This window comes from Sarcophilus harrisii, chromosome 6 (genome assembly GCF_902635505.1).
Source record: "Sarcophilus harrisii chromosome 6, mSarHar1.11, whole genome shotgun sequence".
Lineage (NCBI taxonomy): Eukaryota > Metazoa > Chordata > Mammalia > Dasyuromorphia > Dasyuridae > Sarcophilus > Sarcophilus harrisii.
Genome location: NC_045431.1, coordinates 78,482,020 through 78,500,936, shown reverse-complemented (window position 1 = coordinate 78,500,936; position 18,917 = coordinate 78,482,020). Strand labels below are relative to the sequence as shown.

Here is an 18,917-nt window from a genome sequence, read left to right as displayed (position 1 = left end):
CAGGTTCACTGTCAGACAATGAGAAGGTAGGCAAGGGTCTCTATCAAGTCAGTCAACTTTTAAGTGTTCACTATATATACAAAGCACTGAATTAGATGCTGACTGTACAAAGACAAAAGGGGACAGTCATTCCCCCTCTTTTCTAATGGAAAAGACAATAGAACATATCTAAATGCATATATAATAAACAAAACCAATACAAGGCAGTTTGGAAAGGGAGAGTACTAGTACATGGGGGGGAAGAGGAAGGCAATGATTGAATTGAGTACCAGCAGAAGTATAAATGGAGAGATTCTTCCTCCTAGTCAGAAGGTGCCTAAGAAAAGCAGAATGGATAAATGCTTCCCCAGACTAAAGCAAATGTTATTTTGTCCAGGAAAAGACAATAGGAAGTGATCCAGGAAAAGATAACAGGGAAGTAATCATTCTCTCTCTCCCTCCCTTTCTCTTTCTCTCTGAGAGGCAATTGGGGTTGTGACATCTAGTTAGTGTTAAGTGTCTGAGGGCAGCTTTGACCTCAGGTTCTCCTGACTCCAGGACTGGTGCTCTATCCACTGTACTATCTAACTGCTCCCCAAATATTCATCTTCAAAGAAGAACCAAACATAGGGCTGAACCTGGATTCCCTAGTGAAGTATTGGCAGTTGGGTTACAATGTAAGGTCATTGTTCTGGTTGGGTATTTCCACTAAAGGCAGAAGGCAATGAAGAGGGAGATAGAAACATTATTCTTAGAGGATTTGATATAGAGGATTGATCTTAGAGGATTCTTAGAGGATCTTAGAGGATAAAGATTAAGGTACTATCTAAATATCACACCATAAAACCATAGCCCATTTTTACTTTAATTTCTTAGTTGATATCTTTCATATCACAAATTTATGCTACATTAATATATATATATATATATAGAGAGAGAGAGAGAGAGACATGTCTAGGATCTCTTACAATAAGGGATCCCCTAATTCCTACATAAGCATTCAGGATTCCAAATGCATATCAGATATAGAGCAACTTTTAATTTATTTCACCCTTCTGAAAGTGAAATTACCCAAAAGCCTCATAGGAGCCCACAAACAGATGCAAAAAAATTATATAAAGTACTAAAATAGCTTATTGGTTCTATTCCTCTGATTTGGAGACTTCTAAACTCTTGAATTTGATTTTATCCATGAGACAACTTCCAAAGCCTGGGCTGCTCAGGAAATTTTCCTTCTCTTGGTAGAAAGCTAGGTTCTGGGCTGCTATTGCCTAAAAAAGTTAAAATCCCCTCTTCATACAAAAGGCAGGGGTTCAGGAATAATATTTTTGAATTCCCTTCTCAGGCAAACCCATATTGCTCACCATGTGCTTAATATCAGAAATCAACATAAACTTCCTAGCTGACATTTATATAGTACTCTAGAGTTTAAAAAAATAGCTTGCAGACATGATCTCATTTGATCTTCAGAATAAATCTATGCGATAATTATCAAAAGCATGATTTTCCCCCCTTTTATAGAAGAGGAAGCATAAAATGGCTTCCCATAGTTCCACAACTAGTCAGTGTCAGAGAAGAGATTCAAGCTCAGTTTTTTCCTGACTCTAAGAACAGCACTCTAGCCTCTATTCATAGTGGTGATCAAAACCAGAAAATTCTATAAAGTACACAGAGATATCTGTTTTGTGAGGCTGATGAAGAGACAATGGCTACAATCAAACTGACTTGCAAAATATTTTGCAAATTTTGAAGATAAATAAATATTATTAAACACATTTAAGTACAAAATTATTAAATAAATACTATTCATTACACATTATTATTGGTAGCAGTTATTTAAATAATAATAAAAATAAAGCAAATAAATTCAATATTTCCAAATAAATCCTAATAAAAGCTTTATCCCAATTGGCACAAAAAGATCTGTAGGGGCCAAAAGACTTTGATTTGAAAAGAAAATGCCAAATGAAGATAAATGACATCATACTAGATTAAAGGAAATAATCTTCTAAATATCAAGTATTATAAAACCGAGGGATGGGAATTGCCACCTAGATAGAGTTATTTAAACACTTCCTAGACCTCCACTTTCCTCCAGCAGTTTCCTGTGATGTGGTGCCCAAATCTGCTTGCTTGAGCTGAGTCATTTTGGTGCAGCAAAGAAACCATCTTGTCCTTTCCGGCTCAATTTACGCACTCCCAAATATCCTATGTTTCCAAACATACAGACTTTGTGGTGGTTGTGTGTGTCTCAAGGACAAATTCTAATCTTCAAGGGCAGACCTCTTACATAAACAAGTTCCGTCTAGACAAAAGAGTGTATGTTTGAGAAAAACAGAAATGCATTTAAAATCCTAGGGAGAGGATGTATCTTTTAGAGAGGATTGAGATGGAACTCAAAGGCAGGATGTGCAGAGACAATGGTTATTTTTTACCATTTGAGATCTGGGTATATGAAAGAATGAAATGAAAGCAAATGTTCTCCCGTAGAATTTTAAGTGAGCTTTTAGAAAAGACAGAAGGCCTGAGTCGGCAAGTTCTCATTCTCTAGAGGGAATTTACTATCACTATGATTTTACCCTTTTCCCCCACCTTAATTTCCCCTGTGCCTCTTTGAATCCTAAGGAGATGCTTGCTAGTGCTGTCAACCCAGTTATGGGGTTTGTCTCAGGCCAATAAGTAAGCTTTGCTACTTTTCTCACTGAGCATAAAAACAATTGTGAAAATTTCAAATTAGAGGTACTTTCTAGAGCCTTTTTCAGGCATGTCATTTGGTGAATGAATAAATGAATGAGTAAATGAATAAAAAGACATTTACTATGTTCTGGGTACTGTGTGTTAAGTACTGGGATATAAAGACAAAACGTAAAGCAATCCCTAACCTCAAGGAGCTTGTATTCTAATAGGGGAAGGAAGCACATATAGGAAAGTGGTAGCCAAGGAGGCATGTTTTGGAAAAGCCCAAGGATGTCATAGGAACTAATGTCAAAACACACTTGATTGGCTCATTCTTTCTAAGATGGAAGTGTTAATTTATGAATGTTTCCAGAGAAAGAGTTGGAAAGGAAGGAGACATGAGAAAATAATTTAGGAAGTATCTAGCATTTGTGGATATGGGCAATATGTTATCTGAGAAGCTTAGGAAGATTTATATGAATGGATACAAAGTAGAGTAGGCATAATCCGGAGAACAATTTATAGAAGAACAACATTGTAAAGACAAACAACTTTGACAAAAGTCTGATCAATTTAATTAACTGGCCACAATTTCAAAGGATCAATGATGAAAGACACGACCTGTTTCCTGACAGACAAGATAAAGAATAAGACACATTTTCACATGACCAACTTGAGAATTTGTTTCACTTGATTATACATGTATCTATAAAGTCTTTCCTTTTTCTTTTCTTCAATGGGAGGGGAGAAAAAAATGAATAATTGTTATTAAAAAAAATAAATAAATACTTTAGAAAAATAGATGGTTTTTAATTTTGGGGAATACTGTTTTATGGTCTAATCTAATTTGCTCCATACATGAAACAAGCTTGATTTACTTTAGAAACGAAAAATCAAAAACATTTATATTCTGTGTAAACCAAGGGGTTGGGAAACTAAGAAAAGAGGGAGTTCCAATCCCTCCTGTTTCAATAAGATTGCAGGCTTGGATTTTCTGGGAGGCCTAGAATATAAAAGAGTTCAGATCAATTCTCTATACGCCACAATACTATTCAGAGTTCATAAAATTGATCATTGTGGCTTTCTCCTCTTATCCTAGAAAAATGAAGATTACTTCAAAAGAATTAGACAAATACTGAGTAATCTAATATAGTCTGTGCTAATATTAACTAAAAGCATAGATAATAATGATGACATGCCTGGTATACAGTTGATGCTTAATAAATAAATGCTTGCTGATGAATGAAAGCTTCTAAGTCTCTTTTTCATTATCTCATTTCCTCCTCATAATAACAATATGAGAACAGAACAGTACTAAAGCTATTAGTATGCTCAGTTTACCCACAAGGAAATTAGCATAGAGAGGTTATAATTCACCCACGGACACATAAATGTCAGAGGAAATCTTTTCTGTTTCCAAGTCCAGCATTCTTATCATTATATCATATTTTCGATCCCAGAAACAGGCTGAGGCAAAAACAATCAGTTTCCTCAATGGGATTGCCTTGGTCCATTGGGATTTCCTTGATTGATTAGGCTTTCATTCAATTTGAGTTTGGTATATGACAGAAAAAATGGCTCACTTGCCTTTTGTGGTTAACCAGAAAAGCAAGTGAGCATAGCATGACAATGGTGGGAGCTGGAAGGACAGGGGAGACAGGATGGAGGCTCCATATTTCCTTTCCATTGCAGCAAGGAAATATCTTGTTGGCAGAACTCCCCCAAGAAATGAAGACAGGAAGTAAAAAGAACATCAGAGAATATCAATTTAAAAAAATGTTATTTTTTTTAATCTAAAAAAACTTTAGTCAGAGATAATTGTTTTTTTGAACCCCATTCCCTATGCAGTTTTGAGGTAGCACAAAAAAGGATTTGTCCAAGTTGGAAGAAATAAGAACATTCAAAGAAAAAAATACACAAAAATATCCTTTCAATAAGTAATTAGCCTCTTTTATTCTTTTCCATCTAGAGTCTCACAGTCATCTTCAGCATGAAAATTTAGCATTTGTGCATATAAACCTGATTCAGGTTTATATCCCACATTTACTGTGGAGAAGGAAAAGAATATTTAATCCAGGTTTTCTCTGTGCTTTATAAATTATTCATCAAACATGGTCTAAGGTTTTAAAAAAAAAAAAAGACCCCAGAGATGCAAAGGCTTCAAAATTATTCCAACCCTTTTTTCCCTTTGGTCTAGTTTTGCTCTAAGTGGAACCCAGTGCAAATCAGAATGATACAGCTGTCTTGTAGGTTCTAGTAGATTCTGAACAAAGCAGAAGATTTGTTCCCACTTCCTGATGACAGGAAACAAAATGACAGAAAATTCAAGTCAGACTGTTTATGATCACTTATTAAAATATAGTTTCATAAAGGGGAGGGAGGTAGACTTTCAGCTTATTATCTCTCAATTCTTTAAAAATTAAACACCTAGAAACAACCTAATCTCCTTCTAATGGAGGAAAATATAATGCTTGCAGGGGTGTGGTGAAGAGGAGTGGGAGGGAGAACATAAGTGGACATATACTCTTTCCATGGTAATGAAATATGAGTCTGCCTGGGGTTTCTGAAAATGTAGGCTTTTCTCTTTTTTGTTAAATGTGGAAAAGTCAGAAAGTCTAAATTAGCCTCCATTTTCTAACCTACTGGTAGGGATTCCTGGAAGAGAGAGTGAAAAGAGGAAGGCTGACTGCCTTAGGAAGGATGGGGCGGCCACAGGTGGAATTAGTTTGAAGGTTAGAGAATGCTGTGGAGGCTGGTAGGCTCCATACTTAAGGAAATCAGTATCCTTTCCCAATCTCTTCTCTGCTTTCAACCCTCCTTAGACCAAGGCTTTTCATTATACAGCAAATAGTTTTTAGACTTGTGTGTTTATCTTCAAAATAAGTGTTTCTGCTGGGTTTTGTTTTAAGCCCACAAACATTTCAAGGTAAGCATCTTCCCAACATTCACAGCCCCCCTTCCCCAATCTTCTCATTCAACTCCCCTCCCCAGACCAAGGCTTTTCATTATACAGCAAACAGTTTTTAGACTTGTGTGTTTATCTTCAAAATAAGTGTTTCTGCTGGGTTTTGTTTTAAGCCCACAAACATTTCAAGGTAAGCATCTTCCCAACATTCACAACCCCCTTTTCCCAGTCTTTTCTCTCCACTCAATCCCCTCCCCAGACCAGGGCTTTTCATTACACAGCAAACAGTTTTAGACTTCTGTGTTTATCTTCAAAATAAGTGTTTCTGCTGGGTTTTAAGTCCAGAAACATTTCAAGGAAGGCATCTTCCCACCATTCACAAACGAGAGATGCAGAATGGGTGGGAGGTATGGAGTGGAGAAAGAATAGAAGCAAATGATGAGCGAATTAAATTCAGTTTCTGGTAATGGATGAATTACTAAAGTTAAATAAAAAGAGGGAAAATACTTTCAAAGTTATAAAATCTGCCTATTTAAGACTCCAGGGTAAATTTTTTTCTGTTGGAATAAATACATTCCAGAGCTCTATTTCTTGCTTTTCATGTACCTAGATCACATGTTATTATTAATTAAAAAAAAAAAAAAACACAGGGTATACTTGCTTCCCCTTCATTGCCGTCCCTCTTGGCTCCCGTTCAAAGCTGCTTAATTTTGGAGTCTTAGCACTTCCAGCAGTCTCGTTTCTGACATGCACACTAGAGCCGAGCGGGGCTGGGCTGTCAAGAAACCTTCCTCCTGTCCTTCTGCCAGCACGACTCTGGCTTCTAACCACTGCAGTGACAGTTTCGGAAATGGATTACTTTACAGACTTTTTAAACATGCTAGCATCCACCCAGGAGTGAACGAAAAAAAAAAAAGGCACCTAAAATAGAAATTGGCAGCTCCCTGTGCATTGCCTGACACGAGCAGAATAACAAGTTAAACCACACACACACACACACACACACACACTCCAATTCCACAGCAATCTGGATGCATCTCAACCTTGCGCGGAAGTATTTTTCAGAGTTCAATAGCACAAGCAGACTAATGAATTATTGTGAAACGGTGACTTACTGCACTTATGGGGGAAAAAGCACATATACACAAGTCCCCAGGAGAAAGCTGTTGCTATCTTCTCTCTCTCTCTCCCTCTCTCTCTCTCCTCCTCGTCCCCCTGTCTGCTACGGGAGAGTTGTATGCTGATTTTGTGAAAAATCAATCAGACAATCATGAGACATTCCTCTTGTCTTCTTTCCTTCTTTCTCTCCCTCTGCTTTTGGGTCGCAGCTGCAATCTCTCCTTCTGATGGGATCTCAAGGTGAAGCTGCTTTGTCCCCTCCTATTTCAGAGTCAGAGGGATGGACTGAAGGTGGGAGGAAGGTCGGTCCTCGGATGGCTATCAGTTACGCAGTAAAAATAGACAAGAGGAGGGAAAACCCCCCTTCTGGCCGGATTCCGAATTGTCTTAACCCAATGTTCTCAGTCCAAAAGGTTCTCTAGTTGGTAATTTACATCCCGAGTGAAGTTCCAGCACATGAAGACATCTGTTTTTCATAAACTGAGAGGCCGCGGCCGATCTGGGATTATATTTTGTCAAACTGCGTCGGGCTTCGTAAAGCCCAAGTACGCCAGCTAATCCCAGGCACAAAGAGCTGGAAGATAAACAGCCAAGTTTGTGCCCGGTCCCAAAGAGATCTCCTGAGCGCCGATGACTAAGTGTTCCTATAGCCAGCCTCCAGGAAGGACCAATCACATCTCAATCCAGCTTATTAAGAGGTATTTGGCTCAATTTGCATTCCTTCCCCAGAAAACAAGTCCTTGGCTCCACCCCCACCCCCCAAAACGCCACCCACTATGAAAGCACAGCAAACGCTACCCCTCCGGGGAAAAGAACCTGAAATGAAGGAGGCTAAGACAGAGCCAAGGAGGACTGGCCCCTGGACTCACTGCTAAATTAGCTGAGCATGAAGGCAGCATCAGAAGTACGCTGATTATGGCACATCTCTCAGGACTGACTCAACCAGGAGTGGAGACACTCTGCTGTCCTGGAGACAATCTTCAGTTCTCTCCCTCACCCCCAGTCCCACCCCGGTGCCAGCATCGCCGGGCTCTGGGGCAGCATCCCATGGCTAGACTATAGCAGAGGTGACCGTCGTTGTTTGTCCACAGGACCATGACCTCAGGGAGGTGATGCCAAGGCATGCAAGGGAGTAGGATTTAAGTGAGGGAGGGTTGCCTCGGTTTGCCCTCCAGAGCCATCTGTCAGATATAGGTCAGGACGACTGAAGATGGCCCAGGATGCAATGGATGACCTTGGCCTTTTAAACTAAGGTCTTCAATAGGTACCCTAGCAACAGCCTTTTCTGGGTGGTCTCCCTCCATCATCCCTGCATAAAATCCATTCTCCACTAAACCAACAAAATACATTTCTTAAAAGATAGCTCTGGCCATGTCACCTCCCTATTCAATAAATTTCATTGACTCACTATTACATGCAGGATCAAACATAATGTGGTCTGCTTGGCATTTAAAGCCCTTTATGCCATTGCCTATTTCTTTCAAGTCTTCCAGCATGTGGCTCTCATTGGGATCTATTTTATGATCCAGCTCCAATGGCATCCTTGCTGTTCATTAAATCTGTCTCCTGACTCTTTCCATCCAACCATCCATCCATCCAACTGTTCCTAAATACATAGCAAATGAGTTATTTCCCACGTGTTTAGAATGTCCCTTCCCCCCCCCCCCCCACTTACTTATACCTCTTAAAATCATAAGATTGTAGATACAGAGCTGGAATGGATTCCATTGGACCATCGATCCCAGCTTCTTCATCTTACAAACGAAATAACTGAAACCAAGGAGTTAACTGATTTTCCCAGAGACACAGAGTAAGTGTGTGAAATGGGATTTGAATTCAGGACTTCCTGACTCTGTTGACAAATGTCAATAAAAAAATTAAAAAAAATTCTTTTTGGGTATACTCAGAAGAATGATATACAAGTCCTTGCCCTTCAGAATCTTATATTTAGATGTGGAGCTAGAACATGTACATGAATAACCATGCTCCAAGGCAGTTTATAGAGCATTCCACATTATAATAATAAGTGGCATTTATACAGCACTTTAGCTTTGCAATCATTTACATACATTATAGTTGAATAGAATGCTAGACCTGGAGTTCTCCAGTTCAAAACTGGCATCAGGTATTTAGTAGCTGTGTGATCCTCTGCAAGTCACTCATCCCTGATTGCCTCAATTTCTTCATTTGTAAAATGAACTGGAGAAAGAAAATGACAAACCATTCCAGTATTTTTGCTAAGAAAATCCCAAACGAGGTCATTGGTAACCCTTTTGAAAACTGTGTTCTTTGACTATTTATTTATTAGGAAAATGGCTCTGGATCTTATACCTGTGTCAATTCCTTATGCATATTGAAATAGCAAATATTTTAGGAGATATTTTGATACAAAAATATTTCCCAACTGAATTTCTTTTCTTATTGCATCTGCATTGATTTATTTTAGTATTAAGACCTTTAAATTGTATGCAATAAAAAAAAAAATCTTCTCTACTCCTTCTTTAGTAATGAATTTACCTTTAACCATAAGGCCCTAAATTAGGTCCTGCTTAAACAGATTCAGAACCCTCCTAATCCCTCCTAGAGATTCCCATCTCTAATTTCCCTATAGCCATCTACTCTTTTCTCCCTTCCTCCCTTTTAATCCATTGTAAGCACCTCTGGCAGATTAATCTTCTTAAAGGCAGGTCTGATTATGTCACATCACCCCACCCACTTGATTAAAAACTTTCAACTGGACTTTCTTTTCATAGGAAAAGGTCAAACTCCTTCACCCAGCATTGAGAGGCCTCCATAATCTGGTTCCTACCAGTATTTCCAGTCTTCATATTATTCCCCTTTTGGCACATTATACTCCAGCCAGAAATGAGCTCTTTACTTTTCTCTAAAGTGATTCTGTGTTCCTGCCCTTAGGACTTACCTTTCCTACTATTAAACTCTCTCCTGCTCTTTCTCTGCTAGCCAAAATCCTACTCATCTTTTAAGACTCAGTCAAAATGCCAAATTCTCTATGAAGTAATCCCAAATTGGGTAATCTGTTCTTTTGAACTCCTTTTGTATGTTTATAGTGCTTCTCATGGCACATATCACCTTCTTGCTAGGATTATAGTTAGTCATTTGTGTATCTTTCTCATTTCTGCCTTTCTAATTGTATACTCCAGGTCAGGGAATACATCTTATTCTTTGTAATGTTCACAATAGCAAGCATACAGTCTGTTATGTATAGTTTGCTAATACTGTGGCTTAATAAATATTTGTGGCTTAGTAAAGCCTGTGGCTTTATAAATATTTATTGAATGGATGAATAGTAAATAAATGGAAGGAGAAAATAGTAGTGCCATTAACTGAAGTACATCACCTGTTTTCTCATTTCTTCATGTTTATTTGCACTGTTCCCTGATCCAGATTATAAAAAGAAAAAGAAAACCCTTTTAACTATTATATACAGTTAAGCAAAACAAATCACACATCCACTCTAAGAACCATTAAATATCTACTAGTACCTACCCTCAGAGAACTTACATTCTATTAAAATACTCCCTTCTCATGCATCAAGATCTAGTTCCAATGGCACTTCCTATTATAAATTCAGGAATCCCTCAGGCTAGAAGTGATCTTTCCCTTATTTCATTTCAAAAGATTTTGTTCAATTATGTCTATGCCATAATCCAGAAAGGCATCCAGGCATAATGGGTAGAGCATTGGACTTGGAACTAGCAACCAACGGACTGGAATATCTTGTTAGACAGTCACTAGCCATGGGATAATGGGCAAGTCACTCAGCATTCTCCATCTATGTTCCCTATTTGTAAAATCAGGCTAAGAATATCTATGGTAATCTCAAATTGTTGTGAAGATTGAAAGTAGCAAAATGCTTTGCAGACTGTGTATAAACACATACAGAGAGAGGGAGAGAGAGAGAGAGAAAGAGAGAGAGAGAGAGAGAGAGACTACATATTACATATATGTTATATGAAACTATATCTATATATTTCCATTATTACTACTAATTATTTGTATTATATTTACTTATGCTCATGTCATATTACTCCACTAGGCTGTAAACTTCTTGAAGGTAGGTTTATATCTTGTTTATCCTGGTATCTCTTCAAGGCCCAACACACTATTTTTCACAAGGTAGGCACTTAATAAAGAAAGGAAGGGATAAAGAAAGGGAGAGAGAGATGGAAGAACGGGAAAAAAGGAAAGAAAGGACAACCAATCCAAAGTCTGTACTTGCTACAAGACATCCCAAAGCACAATGTCTTTTATCACCAAGCAAAAAAAGGAGTTGAGAAATAGACTTTTAGTTGTCTTATCATTGTGGATAGAGATCCTGCTTCATTTATTTTGAAGTCTCTAAAATCCTTTAAAAGGAAATCATGAAAGCTGATAAAAAATCACAAGTGGAAAAGAATAATCTAGTGAATGCATGCAAGGGAATGATGTAGAAATCCCATGATGGATTTTTATTTTGAATTAGGATTCAGGAGGAGCAAAAAGCATTTAAGCAATATTTCAAAATTACAGGAAGGCTGACAAGGAAATAACTGCAGGCTTCAATTAGTTCCAAAATATATTTTCTTAGAACAATTTCCTAAAATAACTAATATATTGACCTCACAGACTGGTCCATTATATACAGAGAGAAGGTATTGAGTCTCAAGGGATGTCAAGCATTAAGAGATAACACCACCAGGCTCCAGCCTTTACAATAATGTATTAAGAAAAGATACAGTAGGAAGCCAGGGCAAAAGCCAAGATAGGAAATCCTTAGGTCAGGAAACTTTTTTTTTTCCTGATTACAGTTTTCAAACTCTGCATGGGAGACACACTTATTTTAAATATTTCTTTTCCATTAATCTTTTTTTTTTTGCACTGAAGTAGAAGCATTTTTTAAAGTTTCAGATAAAATATTTAACTTTCCAAAAAAAGGAAAATAAAGTAAATTATAAAAATTGAACATAAAGTACTTTCTTTTCACCATCACACAACCGATGACACTGTGTAACTATGAATCATGGAATATTATCACATCTAAAGAAACAAGATTTGTGAGTGATAGACACATAGGTGAATAGAAAGATGCAACTTGGAGCATATTACCAATGATTCAGACACACAAAAAATGGGAGAAAGTCTGACAGAAAAAAAATCAAATGATTTGCCCAAAATCTCACAGTTAGTACGTCTAAAATAGGGATTTGAATCCCTAGATCAGCCTTCTCTATCAACTGAAATAATACCATTCTGGGGAGATAAGAGGCAGATGCTGGCTCAATGTAAGGAACAACTTTCTAAGACTTAACCAAAAGTAGAATGATTTGACCCAAGAGGCTGTGGGTTCCCCCCTCTATAAGGGGATATTGGGTGATCACTTTTTCATTATGTCATAAAGGGAGTTCTTTTGTAGGTACAAGTCAGACAACAGACCTCCAAGATTACTCAAACCCTGAAATTCTATGTTTTTTGCATCTTCAGCAGCGTGATTAGTCAATCAATAAACATTTATTAAGTGCCTCTGTTGTGGCAGGCACTGTGCCAAGCATTATATAATTTAAAGTACCCTGCACCAAGAAACAAGCTGTTTCAGATACTGCACTAACTGCCACATGTTTGGGGCAAGCCACTTTATCTTGCTGGGCCTCCGTTTTTGTTTTTTTTTTAGCTATAAAATGAAGGGAGCATATTGGACAACCTTTAAGGTATGTTCCAGCTGTAAATCTGCAAGGAATAATTATGCAGCATGTTCATCATAAGGCTAAAGTCTCATCTGTTCAGTTAATATAAGCTTAATATATTTAAATGAGGGCCTTATGACAGGTATTTCCCAATTTACAAACTATTTATGCTCCCGAAACTCATTTGTAAGTTGTCTGTCATTCAGAAGGCACTTTCCCATAAATAAAAACTGTAAACGGTCATTAGATTCCTACTTCAGCCCACAAAAGCCAAACTAATCAATGTATCAAGTGTTCTTTTCCCAAAACAACAGAATTCAGTCACCATATATAATCGAATTGTTATGGGAAAAACTGCCTTCCATTGTCTGACTAGGGATGCTCAGAACACATTATCCCTAGTCTAGCCCTGAAAGAGAGAATTCCCTCTCCTTCCCACCCCTTCCATTTGCTTAGCAGTGAAAACAGAAACTAGTTTCCCCAAAGCCAAACCACTCATGGTGGTTCCCATGGTCTGGACCAGAGGCCACACAGCAGGGTGAGTTCCCCAGGGAAAGTAAATGATCCGTTATGGTTTGGAGGGAGGTTAGACGTTGTATGTGTTGGAGGACAAGTGTTATGACCATCAGCCTATTGATCAAAGAAGCATAGAATTTTAGGTAGATACTAATAGCTATGTGCTTTAATATTCCCAAAGCACTTTACATCCTTTGATCTTTACAACAACTTCGGGTGGCAGGTCCTATAATGATCCCCATCTCACAAATGAGGGAATCGAAGGTGAGAAAGATTAAATATCTTACTTGGGATCACAGAACCAGTGTCTGAGACAGTATTTAAACTCAGGTCTTTCTACCTATACATTTTATTCACTGTGCTATCCCCTCTGTTCTTCAGTTTCCTCAGTTGTAATACTTGGCTTCTGCAGATCCTTCCATTTTCGGGTTTATCACTCAATGATCCTATATTGAGCTTAGTCTGAGCCAGCTTCCCAACATCCCCTTTTCCTCTAAGGAAGACCTCAGAGACCATCACTGACTCCCACATAGACCTGAACACACCTAACATTCTTATAAATTGTCACTCAGTACATGCTTGAAGACCTCTAGGGATGGGGAACTCACTACCTTATGAGACCATTTACTCTCTGCTCTAACTTTATCACTTTTGCTGAGGAAGAAACTGAGACCCAGTTTATTTCCTTAGGAGGTTCCAGGGATGGGCCACCCTATTTCCTTTTTTGCTGACATTAATTATTCCTCCTACCAAGTTTCTCTTCCACTGTGAAAGCCTTCTCCTGAGATTTTTTCTAAAAAATTGCTTTAAAATAAAAAACATCCCAGTGGTATCTCCCCCTTACCTTCTTCATACCCGACACCAGAGAATTCTTCCTTGGAACAAATAAATATGATTACTTGAGACAAATCTACATCCTGGTCATGTCTGACAATGTGGACCTCATTTCTCCATCTACTTTTCACCATTTCTGTTGAGAGGAGGGTCATAGATTCATCAACAGTGTTTTGTCAAAATTGCTCAGGGTTCTGAAATCTTTCAAGGTTGTTTTTCTTGTTTGTGATCCTTGTGTAAATTGTTCTTCTGGTCTTTCTCACTTTATTCTTCTTAAGTTCATACAAATCTTAAGATAATAATTATAATAATAACAACAACATTTAGGTAACATTTGCTCAGTGTCAGGCATTATGTTAAGTGCTTTAAATTACTATCTCATTTCACCCTCACAACAGAGCTGGAAAGGACTCTAAGCTTCAAATTTCTTTGCATTCTTCACATTCTTATTTCTTATAGTACAACACAATTTAATTACATTCACATGCCACAGTTAGTTGTTATTTCCTAACTGATGGGCACTTATTTTCTTTCTAGGTTTTTTGCTACCATAAAAATCCCTGCTATTAATAATTCTGTACACATGGAACCTTTCCCTCTGTCTTTGATCTCCCAGGGGCATGCACCTGGTAGTGGGATTGATGGATCAAAGAATATGTACAATTTAATGAGTTATCTGCTTTCCTCACTGTCACTACTTCATAGAAAATTTCCCCCGTTTCTCTGAATGCCTCATATTCATCATTTCTTCTGGCAAATTATATCTATCTATCTATCTATCTATATATATATATATGCACCATTGATTTTTAGTCATATCCCAGTTGATGAGCACCTGTTCAGTTTCCTGTTCTGGCTACCATAAAGAAGGCTATGAAGTGGGTCATTATTTTGTTTCATATAGAACCTTTCTGTCATTGAACTCCAAATGTCTCTATGCCCAGTCATGAGATTACTGGGATAAAGAGCATGAACAAATTGGTGGCTTTTGTGATTCCAAATTGTTTTCCAGAATAATTGGACACTCTCAGCTTCACTAATAATGCAGTAGCTTTGCATGATTTCTTCAAAAGGTGTCATCAAAAAAATCTGAAAATTCACCCTTTTCTCTTCTGGCTAACTTGTTAATACTGGTGATGAAATCCAATGATGATGAAGAAGAAGATGATGATAGCTAACACATTTAGAACTTTACGAGATGCTAAATATGAATCACATGTATTATCTCATTGGATCTTCACAATAACCTAGTGAAGTAAGTACTATTATTATACCAGTTTTACAAAAAAGATAACTGAAGATGCAAGAAGTTAAAGCCGCTCAGTACCTAAAGCAGAATTCAAGATCAGGTGTTCTTGACCCCAGATCTAATGCTTTTGTCTACTATCGCCCATCTACCTGTTGTGGAGACAAGCTCCCATTCCTAAGAGTTTTATACCCATTTCCCTCTAAGCTTTATCCTCGGTAATCTGAGTAAAAATTGGAGTTCCAATCTCTTGAATTATCGGTTAAAGCAGAAACTCTCATTGCTTTAGCTGATTCCCCTCAGGCTTTCCCAGAGCCTCAAATTCTCAGACTTGGTGGAAGCCAATAAACAAAGATCTCTTCCTATCCTGCCCTTGTCTGTATACCCCCAAGGTGGATCTACTACCTCCCAAGATAGTGCCTTCTTTTTTGGATAGCTCTGATAGGAAGTCTTTCCTTCTATTAATTTAGCTTCTGAAGTGAAGGAATACAATGAATTTTATCTGGAGGCAGGAACACCTGAGTTCAAATGTAGTCTCAGACAGTTACTAGCTGTGTGACTACGGAAAGGTCACAGCTATTGTCTACCTCAGTTTCCTCAGTGTCAAAATAGGGATAATAGCTGCTACCCCGAACAACTGTTGCAAGGATAAAATGAGGTAGTATGTATAAAGGGTGTTGTAAATCTTAAACCACCCTATGAATGTTGGCTATCTTGCAGTTTACTTTTTTATTGTTAGCTAAATGACAAACCACTCCAATATCTTTGCCAAGAAAATCTTACCAACAGTATGATCATGAAGGATCAGACATGGCTGAATGACTGAACAACGACAAAAACAACAACAACAATAATAACAGTATTATTATTGTTTTAATGGCAAATAGTTTTAGTGGCAGTTTTGATTCTTGGCAGCCAAATGGAACAAGTCAAATCCCTTTTTCTAATTTCTGCCCTTTAAACTATTTGAATGTCCACATTGTTTTTACCTAAAAATTCCCAATTTCTTCATTTGATCCTCACATAGCAACAAGAAGCTTTTAGTGCACTGGATAGAGCTGGAAAAGACCTTAGAAATCATATTAATTCCTTCATTTTACAGATAAGGAAACTGAGGCCCAATGAGGTTAAATTATTTGCCTAAATGAGACCTCAGCTAGTAAGAAGCAAAGGCAGAATTTGAATCATCGTGTTCTGACTTCAAATTCAGCGTTCTTTTCACTTGACTACCTTTTACTTTGGGCTGCCCTTCAAACAACTAAAAAGAGTGTTAAAAGCTTTTAAAAAAAAATCTGTGCCTGTGGTGCTAACTTTTTAATATTCGTTTCCAGACCTGACAGACATGAAGAGTGAGTCATTCTTGTTTTTTCAAAGAATCTGAGCCAAGCTACAGTATCCTCATGATATGGGCTGTGGCCCAAGAAAGGGGTTTTTGAAAGCAAGCAGTGAATGCAAAGAAAGAAAGCTGGAGGCCTCCTGTGTTCAAAGAGCAAGGGAGACACACCTGTTTGAGGTCATTATTTTCCTCCAACCCCACAGTAGCTTAGCACTATGGCATGCAAAGTATAAAGAGGAGACAGACTCCAATAGCTAATGGTTGAGAAAAAACATGTCTCAGTGGCAAAGAAAGTCAATCTGAAACAAAAAGTAAATCCCTGTTTTATCAAAACAGAAAGAAAAATTAGACCTAAGTCTAAGCTGGGATGCTACGCACAGTGACTGACGAAACTGAAAAAAGTTGGTTTTGAAGAGTAAGCCAGTCTAGATTGTTTTGATGAGTTTGGAAGATCAGGGTGAAGAGGAAAAATGTAGAACAATTTTCCTTTGCTTCTACCTAATTTACATACTCTTTCTCCCTCTCTCTCCCATGTGTGATGGTGGATTCCCCTTCCTTTCCCCCTTCTCTGCCCATCCACAGCTCCCACTTCCAAAAAGACACTTAAAATTTGTCAAGGATAGAGAAGGGGAAGAAAGGAAGGAAAAGTTAGAGAGAAATCTTTAAAAGGAAAGCCAGGAACCTGAGTTTATAATGAATTGGAGATAAAGAAATAGACTAGACCTATGATTTCTTTGCTATAATGATCTCCCAGGTAAGGAGACATCCTGTGCTAAGGCTGGATGGCACCTTCTCTGAAACTTATATAGAGTGTTAGAAAGTTGCCTGGAGCACAGGTGTCAAATATAGGGGCCATATTCAGCGACAATACCTCCTCCCACTGTCTCCCAAAGCAGATTAAAATATAATTGGGAAATATTTAACAAAATAAATTTTAAAACAGGATACAACAGAGATACCATTATTATTAATCTGGGGCTTTCTTTTTTTTTGGAGGCAAGGGACTTGTCTAAGCGTATATAGTTAGTAAATGTCTTGGGCCATATTTGAACTCAGGTCTTTCTAAATCCAGTCCTGGCAGTCTATCCACCGCCATCTAGCTTCTCCGGGGCTGTTTTTGTTTAAGTTGAACACCACTGTCTTAAAGCAGTGAGAAGTAATCTGTACAGAATCGGTCAAAGACAACTCTTGCATTCAGTTCTTCCAGTCCCTGCTTTCTACTCTATATTGCCTCCATTACATTGGTATATAAATATCTTAAAGAAACTGGGAGATGTCAATTAATCAACAGTTATTGAGTGTTCCCTAAAAGCTGGGCATATAAAGGCAAAAGACAATCCCTGGTCTTGAGGAGTTTACAGTCTGATTGGAGAGACATCTAGCAAACAACAATCAAAAGCATTTTGAAAAATCTTAGGAGACTGAGAGAGGAGCTAAAGTGAAGGGAAGATGGTTCACCCAATAAAATGGAGTCTGGGAAAAACAACAAACAACCTAATCAAATTAAGCTTCTTAAAGAGGCAGGTAGATTATATCTCCAGGTACAAGGTGGAGCTGAAACTTGGGTTTTGAATAGGAGGGAATGCCATCAGGCCAGATTTAGTTCTCAAAAATATAATTCAAATGAATTCAAGTACTTATTTTGTGCAGGCACTTTGGTAAATGCTGGGGATATAAAGAAGAAAAAGGAAAGGAAAGAGAAGAGGAGAAAAGAAAAGAAAGGGAAAGGAAAAAAGAAAAAAAGAAAAGAGTTCTTTCTGCTAAAGGAACTAAGAATAAGCACTTTTTTGTTTAAAAATATAAAACTGTCTCTATGACCTTGGATGGATTAGGAACTTGAGAAAATGTCTGGATTAAAGATCCTATTTTCTTCACATTCCTCATTAGGCTATCATTTTCCAAAAGGTTCCAAGGGATTGTTGAGTTAAGGAGTGATATCAGAGAATGAGTAGCCTTGGGGGGTGGGGAGAAAGGGCAAGATCCCGAGTTAATGTTTTCTGGTGTATTTGAAGTTTATTTACACAGCAGTGGTCAGCCAAATGCCAGGTTTGCCGTTCTCTTAATTTTCTCTTAATTTCCCTTTAGTACTGTATGGGTAAAGGCAGTCCGTTGTTTGGCAAATACACTCGATAGTTTGAAGACCTCAATACCAGGAAATACTTGGCCCGATAAAAAACTGAGCAGGACTGAGGCAGAGATAAGGGAGAGGCCGGTCCTTAGCAGGTAGAGCTTCCAAGTAGGACAATGACCAGGAGTGTATTCTCCCTATGGTTTGTCCCGTGCTGATAGCATTCTTCTGGCCGAGCAGACTCTTCTGTGCTCACATCAGATCTTCCCAGGGCCCTGTCTGCGTGCAGGACTAACTCCAGCCCTGGTCTGAATCTTTCCACTGAGCCCAGATGGCTCTGGAGGAGAAAGTGGGGCTGGTGACTTTGCACAGCCTCCCCTCACTTCCATCCAATGCATGGTTCTCTTTGAGAAGGAAGAACAAACAATAATAGGCTTTTGCCCTATTTTCTTTGATTCTTTGTTACATGTCTTTGATTCAGTTATAACCAGAAAAAAGAAGAGAGAATGAGCTTTTTCTTTAACAATGACAGAGGCCACATATGGCTCACAACATTG

At 38.1% G+C, this 18,917-nt stretch overlaps 1 protein-coding gene across 4 annotated transcripts in view; it reads right to left on the bottom strand.

Annotated features, from left to right (window-relative positions):
• The window catches only part of TRIM2 (tripartite motif containing 2), a 121,949-nt gene that overhangs the window by 96,074 nt on the left and 6,958 nt on the right, over nucleotides 1-18,917 (bottom strand). For 2 of the 4 annotated variants that reach the window (XM_031941972.1, XM_031941968.1), the window contains exon 1: nucleotides 6,676-7,400. The exons of the other annotated variants lie outside the window; for them this stretch is intronic. The gene's annotated coding sequence lies outside the window, so the exon portion shown is untranslated. Of the gene's footprint in view, nucleotides 1-6,675; nucleotides 7,401-18,917 lie in introns of those variants that run through there. 4 annotated transcript variants of the gene reach the window in all.